Here is a 14,356-nt window from a genome sequence, read left to right as displayed (position 1 = left end):
TTTGCGATTTCCATTAGCTTGGTTATGGTCTTCGGCTTCTTGCGCCCAAGCTCTTCTATATAGCTTTCACGTCGGATGCCATCGTTGAAAGCGTCAATTGCCCTGTCGACAGATACGTCTTCCGCAGCATTTAGGAGTTTGGTGAACCTCCCGATGTACGCGCGCATCGACTCCTTCTGCTTCTGTTGGCAGTGCCGTAACTCCTCGATCCCGACGGGCCTTTTGTAGGTTGCTTGAAAGTTAGCGACAAAAGCTTCTACTAAGTCATCCCATGACTTGATGGAACCCTTCGGCAGCCCTCTGAGCCAGGCTCGTGCCGAGTCCTTTAGGTAAAGTCGTAGACATTGCATTGCTGCTATCTGATTCCCTTTTGCAGACCATCGTCTGAGATAGTCCTCTATCCAGGATCTTGGCTCCTGCTGCCCATCGTATTTGGCAGCGTCGGTAGGTGTAGGTTTGAACTTCTTGGGTGGCATCGCCTCCCGAATTTTGTAGCTCAGACAATCGGCTCCTCTAAGCTCGCCGTCGTTCTCCTGGGTCTCGTCCGAAGAATCACTGTCAAGTTCTTCTCTCATGGCGCGTCGTCGCCTTGCTTTGTCAATCCTGCTCTGTGTGATTTCGTCCCGAGCGTCTCTTGCGCGATGTTTTGACCCGCTGGCCTGCAGGGTCTTCTCTTTCGGCGGGACTAGATTATGTCCTAGTATCGCAAGACTCTCCAAAGCACCACGATGGGCCTGAGCCATGGATCCTTCGGGACGCTGGTTAATGAGGTACGCTGCAAGATTGGCTGTTGCTCCTGCGACGGTTTTTGGCCGTGGCATGCCTGCGGTGTCCGTGGTCATAAAGGACTTGGTCAAGTTTGATGTTATCTCCCTTGCATCATCTTCCGAAAGCCTGGACATCCTCGATCGATGTTTGCCCCCTCCGTGGGTACTTCGGGAGGCACTCCCCTGCGAGGCCCTTCGTCGCTCGCTGGACTGGTCTGCCGCAGATAGTCGTTTCTCGAGGGTGGCTTGCTCCTTAGACAGGCGCTCCCGATTTTTCTCCAATATGGAGCGGTAAGCGTTGAGCGTACCAACCGTGGTTCCCGCCGAAAGCGGTGTGTTGTTGAGCACGGCTGCCTTGGCTGCTGCCCACTCTTCTTCTGTAATGGTGTGGTCGCTATTGTCATTGCTGGCGCTATCTCCGAAACTAGCCCGCCTGCTGGAACGGGGGGTGCGTTCTCCATCTCCCCTATTAGCGACGTAGACTTGGAGGGGCGCCACTCTTCGGGTGTCTCCTCGGACGACGCTACTGATGCTGTCCTCTCCCGACGAATAGTAGGCGTTGCAGATGAATGGCGTGTCGCTTGACCCTAGTCCATGCCTGGTGTCGCAGTTTATGCAGTAGTACAAGGTCATCTCCGAGGGCACGGGGTCGTCAGATCCAACCGACATGGAGGATGCCGAGCGAGGATTCGATGGCGCGGACGGACTTGACGGGTTTTCCTGGCCAGCCGAAAGGTCGGGTGTCGATGACACACTTGGGCTTGTCGATCTGGAGATAGGAGATTCCAGTAGCCGGAGGATTCCCTCTGAGTTGACGTTGTAGTGGACGCTCCCGAACGCCATGTCCATGTTGCCTTGCACTGCAGAAGGTGGAGCGAGACGATTCGCTGTGCGGGGTGAATTCGTAGGAGCCGAAACGGATCGGGCTTCCCAGATGAGACGATGATGGTGCTGATGAAGCTGCTGATGACATGACGGGCTCAGCCGATGTCCGATTTTGTGCCGACAGGGTTCCCACAGACGACGCCAATTGTCGAGGGTACTCCTCGCCAATGCCCTCCGATAGGGGCTTAGGGTTCGCGGAATCCTGTAGGCTGACACGAGACATCGGTTCACAGACAAGCGGGAAGAGCGATTTACCCAGGTTCGGGGCCCTCGATGAGGTAAAACCCTTACGTCCTGCCTGTCTATCCTTTGATTATGAAACAATGGGTTACAATGGGGTGCCGAATAGTTCGGCTGAGATCTAGGCGAGATTGCTGTTGCTAGGGTTACCTAGCTCTAAGCTTTTCCTGGCTAAGATTGCTAAGATTGTTCGTGTCCTTCGGCAGCCCCTCTCCTGGCCTTTATATAGGAGGCCAGGTCTCAAGAGGTCTAACCGAATACGACTAGATTTACAGTAGTTTAGATCCAATCTTTCCTTGTTTGTTCGCTTCCTTGTCTTGCCCGTCAAGGAATCTTCTGGTGCACCGACCTAGTGGCCCATCTAGCCTTCGGGTGTCTTCATGGGCCTCCAGTTTCTCAATACCGGATAAGGCAATACTGGTTACCCGAAGGATAATAGCCACGTCACACTTCTACTTTTTAAAAGGCACGAGAGGCCCTCTGCTGCGATCAAGAACAAGTAGGGTGAGATAGGATCCCCCTGACGGATGCCCCTTGTAGGTTTAAATACTTCTGTCGGCGATCCGTTGAACAAAACTGAGAATGTCACAGTTGATACCATCCTCATCACAAGATCAACCCATCCTGGATTGAAACCCATCCGCAACATTATAGCTCGGAGGTATGACCACTCCACGCGATCATAGGCCTTCCGCATATCCAACTTTAGTGCACAATTTTGATGTTTCTTTGCCTTATTCCTTTTCATAAAATGTAGACACTCATAAGCCATAATTATATTATCAGTAATCAATCTACCTGGCATGAAGGCAGATTGTTCCTGCGAGATGATTTCTGGCAATATCTTTTTCAACCTGTTAGACATAACTTTTGAAGCTATTTTATAGATAATATTGCACAGACTAATGGGATGAAACTGACCTAGCTCCGTCGGACTTGCCACCTTCGGAATGAGCACAATAAAGGTTTCATTTATTTCCTCCGGGCTCTCATCACCACGAAGTACGCGGAGAACTGTTGTTGTTACCTCAGCACCACAAAGGCCCCAATTCCTCTGAAAAAAGTGTGCCGGGAATCCATCCGGTCCCGGCGCTTTAAGTTTTAGTCAGTTACGGAAGGACAGGTTCAACCAGCAAGACAGCAGCCCACAGGCCTTTTCTTTCAGCTGGCCTAGCAACGTATATATACATGTACATATACCTGGGACGGGGGCCCTGATTTTTGGGCCCTGGGCGGCCGCACACCCTGCCCACCCACTAGGGCCGGCGAGTCCTATACCCAATCGATGCGAGGCATCCGAAGATGTATTGTCGGTAATCGCTAGGAGTCTTCCGAGAGCTGCGTTTCCTATTTATAGTAGTATTTCCGCAGCGCAAGGGCTGCCTAGAGTTGATCTTGTTGTTTCGACTACGGGTTGTTCACTTGTTCTCACTGCATATTTCCCCAGCCCAAGCACAGCCAAGAGGGTCGATTCCAGCCACCATGGTGGCATCCAAGGCACGTCAGGGCGCCGTCTTCGGAGACGACTTCGTGGCCGACGAGATCCTCGCCCGCCTGCCGGCCCACTGCGCCGCGCGCTGCACCGTGCTCTCGAAGCGCTTCCGGAAACTCATCACAGCACGGCACTTCTGGCTTCGCCACCGCCGTCTTGGCACGCCCCTGGAGCTCCGGCATGCCGCTCGCCTCTACCGTCAAATGGCTGCAAGACCTTCTACTTCTTCCACGTCGTCGTACTCGCCTTCGTCATCAAGCACACCGTCAACGTCGATGACCGCAGCAGGTAGCCAGCACCTGCTATGGGATAGTCTTGAATTTCTCCTCTGCTGATCTGTCGATGGTGTTGCCTTCAATCTGAGAGAAGATTTTCTAATGGAATCCGGCCGTAACTACCGGTCATCATCTGACCGGTAGAGGCCTCGCTATTGGTGCTGATTTCTCTCTAATTTATTGCCTATTTTATTTCGATATGGTAGTATATCTATGATATTTATTAGATATAAATAAAATATTACTATTTTTAAATTTTGGGAGTGACTATTGGACAGATAGGTGTTTCTTAATTCAGAAACAGACACATTTTGAAACCAACAAGGAGGTGACAACTGTATAACTCAAAAACCAAAGAAATAAGGAAAAACTGCCTGTTTTCAATTGCACAGGACAGACACATTTTCAACCTCCTTTTCCTCAGTCCAACATTGAGTTCATGTCAAAAAAAAAAAGTCCAACATTGTGTTCCAACGGTTCTGTATTGGATCTAAGCTTGAATTACAACAGTTTGTATCTAAGAAAGGCCTCATGCACCAACTCGCACGCCATCATCTAAATAACTACTTCCTCCACAACTGTATTTTTAGAACTGGTTTTGAAGCACCCTTACTCTATGGTATGTATATATAGTAGTAGATATAATGGTAGATAGCTAGGTACTGGCATACATGGATACACGGAGTCAATTGGAATCACCTAAATGTCACATACAAACATTTAGAAAACACATGTCTGACCCATGATCGCACCTTCCCGACGCGCCAACCGAGCTCTTGATCGCAAACCCAGAGGGAGGAAGGATGAAACTTCCGCAGCTTCGCACACAGCACATCGTGGCGGAGTATACCTCAAAATACAAACGCACCAGCTACTCTACTCCCAGCTAGAAGAACAGGACATGCACATAGTGTCACGGGTGGACCCGGCTGCAACGGGATCGCGCCCGCGACTGCGTCGTTCGATAGCTGTCACGGACCTCTAGGGCCATGAAGAGAGGCGGAGCGGGGCTTCAGGGTGGTGAAGAGATGCGGAGCAGCGCTCTGTGGTCCGTCGTCACCACCCATCTTCGTTGCCTTTAGCTGCACCACTCTGGAGCAGGTCAGCATGTACATGCGTAGTGAAAAGACTCGCAGCATGTTCATTGTGCCTAAACGATATTGTGAAATTTAATGTCAACAAGCTGGCAGGCTGATATGTTAGAAATTCAGAGATAACGAAATCATGCCTCAGTAAACTTGGACTTGAGAATTCAGATAAAGTATTTAGCTTTTAACAAGACATAACCTAATCTTAGGTAATATATATTAGACTTTCAAAGGCAATGTGGTGTATCTCACAGGTACAAAATCAAATACCATGTACGTTTGAAAAACATTCTTTGTTGTGGTACATTTTTTTCGAAATGGGGTGAGCCCCGGCCTCTGCATCGGTTGATGAACACATCCTTTTATTAATGAACTAAATATTCAAAGTTTACAAATCAGGGATCAACGAGGGTCGATACAAAAATCAACCACCGAAAAAAGAGGGTATTGCTAAGCAAACTAGGCATCATGTAATCTCTTAATAGGCCGCCAAGTAGCCTGATAGAAAATATCCTGGGCAACCAGTCGAAGGCGGTTGCATCCAGAAACCATGCACTCCTGCTGGTCCTCCGGGAGCAAGAAACACCAAAGCTGGATCCAGTGAACCATAGTATGAATAACCTGCAAACAATTAGTAGAGTCCTTTATATTAAAGACAATATCATTCCTGCAATTCCAAGTTGATCAACATAAAGCCGAAACACCAATGCGAATCCTAGCTTTATCAGTTTTGTCAGTTCCATTAAGCCAATTCCCAAACATATTTGTTGTGGTACATGAAATGGAGAATCTGAAAAACAAAAGAAATGAAGAATGACTGAAAAAATAAGATTGACTAAATCTAAAGTGCGAGAAAATCACTTAAGATAAAACAAGAAACTGATTGACTAAGGCCAAAAAGTTCTCGACATCAACCTTTGATGCTTTCCCTCTAACAAAATGAAGACTAAGGACTAAACTGAAGAAATGAGAAACTCAGAGATGAATAAATGAAAAAGTAAAATGAAGACTGGGCTAAAATATAAAATACTAAATTAACTAAAAATGAAGAATGAGGACTGATTAACAACAGAGATTGGAGAATACGAACTGATTTTGACAGATTGATAACTGAAGAAAAATAATGTTGAACTGAAGAAAGAAATAAATTTGAAACTAAGGACTAAAAAGATAATGATGACTGAAAACTGGTGAAAGAAAATGAAAATTGAAACATATAGAAAATGAGAAACTGAAAAACATCAAAATAAAAATAATGACGATCTGAATAACACTGCAAACTGAAAGACTGAAAATGCCAAAAAAAATCAATGATTGAATTAATGAGAGACTTGAGAAAATGAAATGAGAAACTAAATAAAAAGATTAAAGAGAGAAGAACTAAAAACTGAAAAACATAGGTTAATTAAGATACTAAGTCACTCAAAACTGAGGAACTGAGGAGCATGCATACTGGGGACCCAAAAAAAGAAACTGAGAAACTCTTGTTCCCGATAGAACCCGATGCATAACCCACTTAGCAAAAATCCTCTTGTTCCCGGTGTGTCTTATTCGATGCTATTTTGGCCTATGTTTGGATGTCATGGAAAAAATTTCCAAGTAGAAGAAATCGATGCTACTTCTTGTGTGAAGATGCTAAACCATTATATATTTGACCAGTTTGAACAACACATCATGGGCAACTTATCGTGGCAAATCAGGTGCAACGACTACCCGTACATAAAGTAGTGCATGCTTTAACACACGAAAAACATAGAAAGAAAAGAAAGGATGCCATTCTACTTAATGAACACAGGCTATCTGCAAAAAATTGAGCTAAAGAAGCAGGCTCATCTTCAATGCAGGTTCAGTTAAATTCAGAACCGAAATGCTATAAACAATATGACAGTGAAACACATATCACAAATTCGAATAAAAAGTCTTCACGAACCAAAAAAATAACTATATAAGAACAAATTCAATCACAAGTTACTACACAGTGTAACACAGGTTCACAAATTCATACGGACGATCTAATATATGAGAACAGTAGAGGAACATACAGAGACACGAATCGTTACACAAATACACACAAGAAAGGGGAATGGAGAAACGAAACTGTAAGAAGGTGAATGTGCACAAAAGAAAGTCTCATACTAATTTGTGGAAACCATGCTCCAACATGTGTGGATCCCTGTGTTAGCACGGTAGATTTTATCCCTCCTATCATGTGGTGGCAAATACTAGAAGGAAGGTATTTGAGAGTAGAAAACTGCTTCGAAGGAACAAGATTCTATAGTTTTGGGATTCAAGCCTATATTAGATTTTAGATTTTTCTATAAATCTCAAAGCCCACATTAGATTTAAGATTTTCCTATAAATCTCAAAGTCCACATTGTGGCAGCCCATGTGAGTTTGAACCCAAGTTGGAGGCAGCTCACTAGGGAGTGGCAAGAGGTGGGAAGTTTAGTCCCACAGGGAAAGTTGAGAGGAAGTTAGACCACCTTATAAGTGGGTTGTTCCACCACTAGTAAGTGAGTGAGAATAGGAGTCGTACACGCGCGCTCCTCCTCCTTCTAACTCGTCTCAACACATCGCGCCACAATGGTGGTGAGTGGATCGAGCCGAGACTTTCCATTCTTTTTGCAGTTCAGTAAAACGAATAGAGTCCTAGACGGACGCGTCGTAGTTAGTCGGTTCGGGTCGCTCCCGAACCGTCGGCTATCTGTAACCGACTCAAAACGTGCGTGCGACGTGGGAGTGGCCCACATTGCCTAGGGTTTCCTGAGCCTACATAGTCTCTTGCCCGGCTACCGCAGAAATACATTCAGTACACGAGCTAGGGTTTCCACCTCTCTCTGATTGCGCCGCCATCGTAGCCTACTCCATCCCGCCCACCAGCGTGCACAGGCGAACAGGAGAGCAGGTCTCCGGTGCCGCTCGTCTTTGCGATCCTGTACGGGAGAGGGCGAATTAGGTTTCTGGGAAGCGCTCTGCGCGACTGCTCAAGTTCTTCATCACGGTCGCCTTCCTTCCAAGTCGGGCGGTGCTGCCTACCGTCGTCTTCAACGCCGTCTACTTCGACCCGTCGTTCCTATCGTCAACAACGTTGTCATCAACAATGTTACTGTTGCGATATCATTTGCTACATCTCCACCGTCACCTCCACTAGATCGGTACGTGCGACATACCTCGATCTATTTAGCAATGGATGTTTTACTGTCTGCGTTGCTACTATTCATGTTGATTAATGCATCTAGTATGTTCGAGTTTCACATGTTAGTAGTTGATATCATCATGTTTAATATTCTGGAATTAATCATGGAAATTGTGCGTAATTATCCAACAAACCAAAAACCTAATTGTAGACAATTTTCTGAGTTAACAATGGTGGTTTTGCTGATGCACTGAGACCGGATAAATTTACCGGTGTGCACTTTAAGAGGTAGCAGATTAAGGCCACGCTCTGGCTTACTGATACGTCCAAAACGTATCTACTTTCCCGAACACTTTTGCTATTGTTTTGCCTCTAATTTGTATATTTTGGATGCAACTAACACGGACTAACGCTGTTTTCAGCAGAACTGCTCTGGTGTCTCGTTTTTGTGCAGAAATCCAACTTTCAGGAAAATCCTCGGAATTTATGCAGAAGGCCCTATTTTCCCAGAATACTGACGGAGCCAGAAGGACAGGTCAGGTGGAGGCCCGAGGGCCCCACACCATAAGGCGGCGCGGCCCAGGGGGGGGCCGCGCGGCCCTATGGTGTGGCCCCCTCGGCCGGCCTCCGACGCCCTCCTTCGGACTATATAATGCCTTCGACCTAAAAACGCACTGAGAGAAGTCGAAATCGCCAGAAAGCCTCTAGAACGCCGCCACATCGCGAAACTCCGTCGCGGGAGCCAGAAGTCTCCATTCTGGCACTCCGCCAGGACGGGGAATTGGAGGAGATCATCGCCATCATCACCGCCAACGCCTCTCCATCAACCAGCCATGCTTCCCCCATCCATGTGTGAGTAATTCCCCCGCTGTAGGCCGAAGGGGATGGTAGGGATTGGATGAGATTGGTCATGTAATAGCATAAGATTGTTAGGGCATAGTGCCTAGTGTCCGTAATTAGTACTTTGATGATATTGTTGCAACTTGTTATGCTTAATGCTTGTCACTAGGGCCCGAGTGCCATGATCTCAGATCTGAACATGTTATTGTTTCATCATGATATTCATTGTTTATTGATCTTACCTGCAAGTTGTATACACATGTCGCTGTCCGGAACCAATGGCCCCGAAGTGACAGAATCGACAACCGGAGGGAATGGTAGTGATGTGAGGATCACATGTGTTCACGGAGTGTTAATGCTTTGCTCCGGTACTCTATTAAAAGGAGTACCTTAATATCCAGTAGTTTCCCTTGAGGCCCGGCTGCCACCGGCTGGTAGGACAAAAGATGTTGTGCAAGTTTCTCATTGCGAGCACGTACGACTATAATTGGAACACATGCCTATTGATTGCTTTGTACTTGGACACCGTTTTATTATTATCTGCAAATGCCCTGCTATGATTGTTACATGAGTTTCTCTCATCCATGCAACGCCCGTCATCCGTCCCCGTGCCTACAGTATTTTAATCCTGCTGTTTACTATAATCACTACTGCTGTCTTTGTTACTCTGCTGCTGTTATACTACTACTACTGCTATAAAACTGTTACTACTGATAAACTCTTGCGAGCAAGTCTGTTTCCAGGTGCAGCTGAATTGACAACTCCGCTGTTAAGGCTTCCAAATGTTCTTTGTCTCCCCTTGTGTCGAATCAATAAATTGGGTTATACTACCCGCGAAGACTGCTGCGATCCCCTACACTTGTGGGTTATCAAGACCGTTTTCTGGCGCCGTTGCCGGGGAGCATAGCTTTATTTGGAAGTTCACTTGGATTGATATTGTTCGCTGCAAATTCTCCAACATGGGTAAAGCTCGCGATTCTAAAGTCGCCATATTACCATCCACTACAAGAAAAGGTACAACTCTGAGTACCTCCGCTACACTTGATTCACCATCTGTGATAAGTCAACTTGTTTCACCGCCACAAGCTGGTACGTCTGCTGAATCTGAAAACTCTCATAATATTGATAATGTTTCTGTTGTGCTTGATGATAGTGGTTCATTGGGATCCTTTCTAGATGCTACAATTGCTAGGTCTAGACAAATTGAAAATGCTGAAACTCCTAATGAAAATGCCACCACACCTGTTAGTTCACCTGAACTTGATTATTCTAGTGATGATCCTGATGAAGATTATGTGGAGCTTAATGATGATTTTATTGATAAATGCAATTCTATTACTGATGCAAGAAACATTAAAAAGTTTCTCGCACAATATACTGTTAGACATAAGCTATCTCCTGATCCTGAATTTGCCACATCTCCTATATGCATTAAGGATAAAGATTATGATTTTTCTCTTGATCTATCTCATATAGCTATTGTAGAGAAAACACCCTTTTGTGGTACTGAAAAAGAAAGTGCTGTAGAACACATGATTGAACTTTCTTCTATGAGTAGCTTGTTTTCTGATGATGTCAAGATGCGTACTTACTTTGTCGCTAAATTTTTTCCTTTCTCATTAAAGGATGATGCTAAAACTTGGTATAATAATTTGCCTCCTGGTTCTATTAAAAGTCCAACTGATTTGCGTGATGTTTTCTTTCGAAAATACTTTCCTGCTAGTGCTCAACATGCTGCTTTACAGAGAATTTCAGATTTGATCAGGGAGATGAAGAGAAATTGCCTGCGGCATGGGCAAGATTTTGTTCTCTTATCAGAGCTAGACCTGGACATGATTTAGAAAAGAATGATCTACTTGATATATTTTATAGTGGACTAACCATTGAATCTAGAGCATATTTGGATAGTTGTGCTGGTTGTGTTTTCAGGAAAAGAACTCTGCACGAAGTCAAGATTTATTGGCTAGAATAAGCCGGAATCATGATGATTGGGAAACACCTGAACCAACTCCAATGCCAATATTGAAGAAGAGGGGTTTAATTGAATTGAATGATGAAGATATGCGGGAAGCTAAGAAGTCTCTCAAGGAGAAAGGTATTAAATACGAAGATGTGAAGAATCTACCTCCCATAGAAGATATATGTGAGATAATTCCCCCTTCACCCATGATTGAGGTAAACTCCCTTCAACGCTTTACTAGGGAAGATATTCTGTATTCAAAACCTCCTGCGCAATGCTTAGATGAGTTTGATAATTATGTTGTTAAGCAAGAAAATTTTAATATGAGAGTAGAGAATCATCTAATGGAAAATTCTCAAGCTATTAGCAATTTGCATGATATTGTGGAGAGAACCTCCAATGATGTTAAGGTGCTTGTTAAACATTTTCAAATGATTCAAACTCAAATTGATCAACTCACTAAAGTGCAAAGCGACTTGTTAAAAAATAATCCTAAAGAGAAACATGCTTATGAAGTAACAACTAGAGGTGGTGTCTCTACCCAGGATCCTCTATATCCTGAAGGGCATCCCAAAAGAATTGAACAAGATTCTCAACGCATTGAACCTAGTGCTCCTTCTAAGAAGAAAAAGAAGAAGAAACATAAAAATGTTGTAGAATCCTCTGAACCTGTTAATGATCCTAATAGTATTTCTATTTCCGATGCTGAAACTGAATGTGGTAATGAACATGATAATGATAATGATAATAATAAGAATGATGCTTCTGATAAAGAAGAGGTAGAAGATGAACCTGAAAAGCATGATAAAAATAAAAAGTATACTAAAGAAGATTTTATTGCTAAGAAACATGGTAATGAAAGAGAACCTTGGGTGCAAAAGCAAATGCCTTTTCCTGCTAAGAAACTAAAATCAAAGGAAGAAGAACACTATAATAAATTTTGTGATTGGATGAAACCTTTATTCTTGCAAATCCCTTTGACTGATGCTATTAAATTGCCTCCTTATTCAAAGTATATGAAAGATATTGTTACTAACAAAAGGAAAATCCCCAATGAGGAAATTTCCACTATGCTTGCTAATTACTCTTTCAATGGCAAAGTTCCGAAGAAATTGGGCGACCCAGGTATACCTACTATTCCTTGTTCTATCAAGAATAATTATGTTAAAACTGCTCTATGTGACTTGGGAGCCGGTGTTAGCGTTATGCCTTTTTCTCTTTATAAGAGGCTTTACTTAGATAAGTTGATACCTACTGATATATCTTTGCAAATGGCTGATAAATCTACTGCTATTCCTGTTGGTATATGTGAGGATGTTCCTGTTCAAGTTACCACTAACTGCTTGATATTAACTGATTTTGTTGTGTTGGAAATGCCTGAAGATGATAATATGTCTATTATTCTTGGGAGACCTTTTCTTAACACCGCAGGGGCTGTTATTGATTGCAATAAAGGGAAGGTTACTTTCAATGTTGATGATAAGGAGCATACCGTCTATTTCCCCAAGAGGATTGATAAAGTATGTGGAGTCAATACTATTTCTAATGTGAGAACTATCAAAGTTGGAACCATTGATTGTCCTATATATGAGCCTAAAGAAGGTTATCAAAATCTTATGATTGGATCCATATCAATACAATTCAAGGTAACATGATTAATTTGAGGTTTATTTCTTCTTATGCTATGTAAAAATTATTCGGTGGCAAGACTTGATCAACCTTGTTAACGAATACCTTTTATATGCATAGAGGAGGTAAACAACATCTCTTTCTCACTCCACTTGTTTTATTTGCTGTAGCACTTTTGATTTGCAAAGTTCCTTACTTAATTAGAGTTTTCAAAAAATTTCCTGGCCAGTAATAATAAACTTAATACCCAGAAATGTGCATTTTTCAAAGTTTTCAAAAATTCACAAAAATTATACCGTTGGTCCTATTTTTCGAAGAGGCACCTGGGAGCACCAGAGGATGACCTGTGGGGCACCCCAGGGTGCCACACCACAGGCCGACGCGGCCAAGGAGGGGGCGCGCCACCTTGTGGTGTGGGCCCCTCCTTGCCCCATTACTTCATCTCTTTCTCCCAGCATCTTCTCTCTCCCGAAAAAACTCGAACCAGCTTTCTCTCACTCGCGTTTTTGCTCAAGAGCTCAGGATTTTTCGATCTCTTTGCTCAGCCCAGATTTCTGTCTGAAATTTGGCACATTTGCTCTCCGGTATGTGACTCCTCCGATTATCCAAGTAGAATTTTGTTTGGTTGAGTATATCTTGAATATTTTGCTGCTGTAGGTAACATGTTTAGTGAGCTTGCATGCTTGTTCTAAGTGGTATAAACTAGTTTTGATGCATGATTAGTACTCTAGCAAGTTCCTATAGTAGTTCCCCTTGATTATATGTCACCAAATCAAGTTTTATATCACTTGTTGAAAAATTTCAGAAAAGAAAGATGAAGAAGTTCAACTTTGGAGAATTGTTCAAGAGAGGAACAACCAGCACCGGGAGGCCTTCTAGGGCCGCCACCCGACTTAGGCGATCGTACAATGAGGATATCATCGCGCCTAGCTTCGCGCCCGAAGAGGACAATGTGGCTCCTAATGCTTCATCCTTCCCATGTTATGATTTTCTGACAAATGCAGGGATATTGGATGATTTCTTCACCCTTGTCAACAAGGCGGGCTTAACCACCTACGTGGGAGACGAAAGGGAGCAATACTACATGCTCACCAAAATTTTCGTCGAGAGCTTCAAGTTCAACAACACGCAATATGAGCCGACAGTTGCATTCAAGATCTATGGTAATCCTGTTACTATGGAATTGGAAGATTTTTGTCGTGCATTGGATATTGCCCCTGTAGGTACAGCAAGGAGGATTGATGATGTTGGAGCTCTATCGAGGGATCACCGATGATGATTGTCGCACCATTCAGCGTGGCAAGATAAGGAACATTCAACTCCCCGCCATTAAGTATTTTGCATATTACATTGCTACTAGCATTCTTGGTAGGGAGAACACTCGCAATATTTCTAGTTACCATCTTGCTTTCTTGAATATTGCACTTACTAGTCGGACATCTTATCATCTTGGTTCTCTTATTGCTCGCCGCCTGTCTAATAGGGGGCCTATTTTTGGAGGAACTATTGCACTGCGCGTTTTAACACATTTAAGACTTCCTCTTGATCCTAATGATGTGCCATTAACCCCTAGGAGACTCGATATTGCTGCTATGAAGAGTCATCATTTTGTTACCGCCGATTCTACTTTAGATAATATGGTCTATAGAATGTTGTTTGCTGATGGGAATGAGAAGGAAATCCCTCTTCCCCAGCCAGGTTTGTTCAGTATTGACAGGCAATCATGGTCGCGCACTAAGGAGGAGTTGGATGAACATATGAAGATACAAGACTTCCACCAGTAGCATGACTCTGAAGACGCCGAGCCCTCCTACGACTACACCGTCACGTATCCGGGTGCTTCTTCTAGCACATACCCGGAATATGATCCATCTTCGTCGTACTACGGAGATACTACCTCATGGTCTCGATGGGATTGAACTCCACTTAGGCCAAAAGCCTAAGCTTGGGGGGAGGTATACCGGCATCACTCATTCTTTGCATATTATGATTGCTGGATACTTGTATGTACTTGTTTTGTTTGTTTGAGTGGTTTTCTAATGAG

Source organism: Lolium perenne, chromosome 6, assembly GCF_019359855.2.
Source record: "Lolium perenne isolate Kyuss_39 chromosome 6, Kyuss_2.0, whole genome shotgun sequence".
Taxonomy (NCBI): domain Eukaryota; kingdom Viridiplantae; phylum Streptophyta; class Magnoliopsida; order Poales; family Poaceae; genus Lolium; species Lolium perenne.
Note: the sequence above shows the minus strand (reverse complement) of the source record.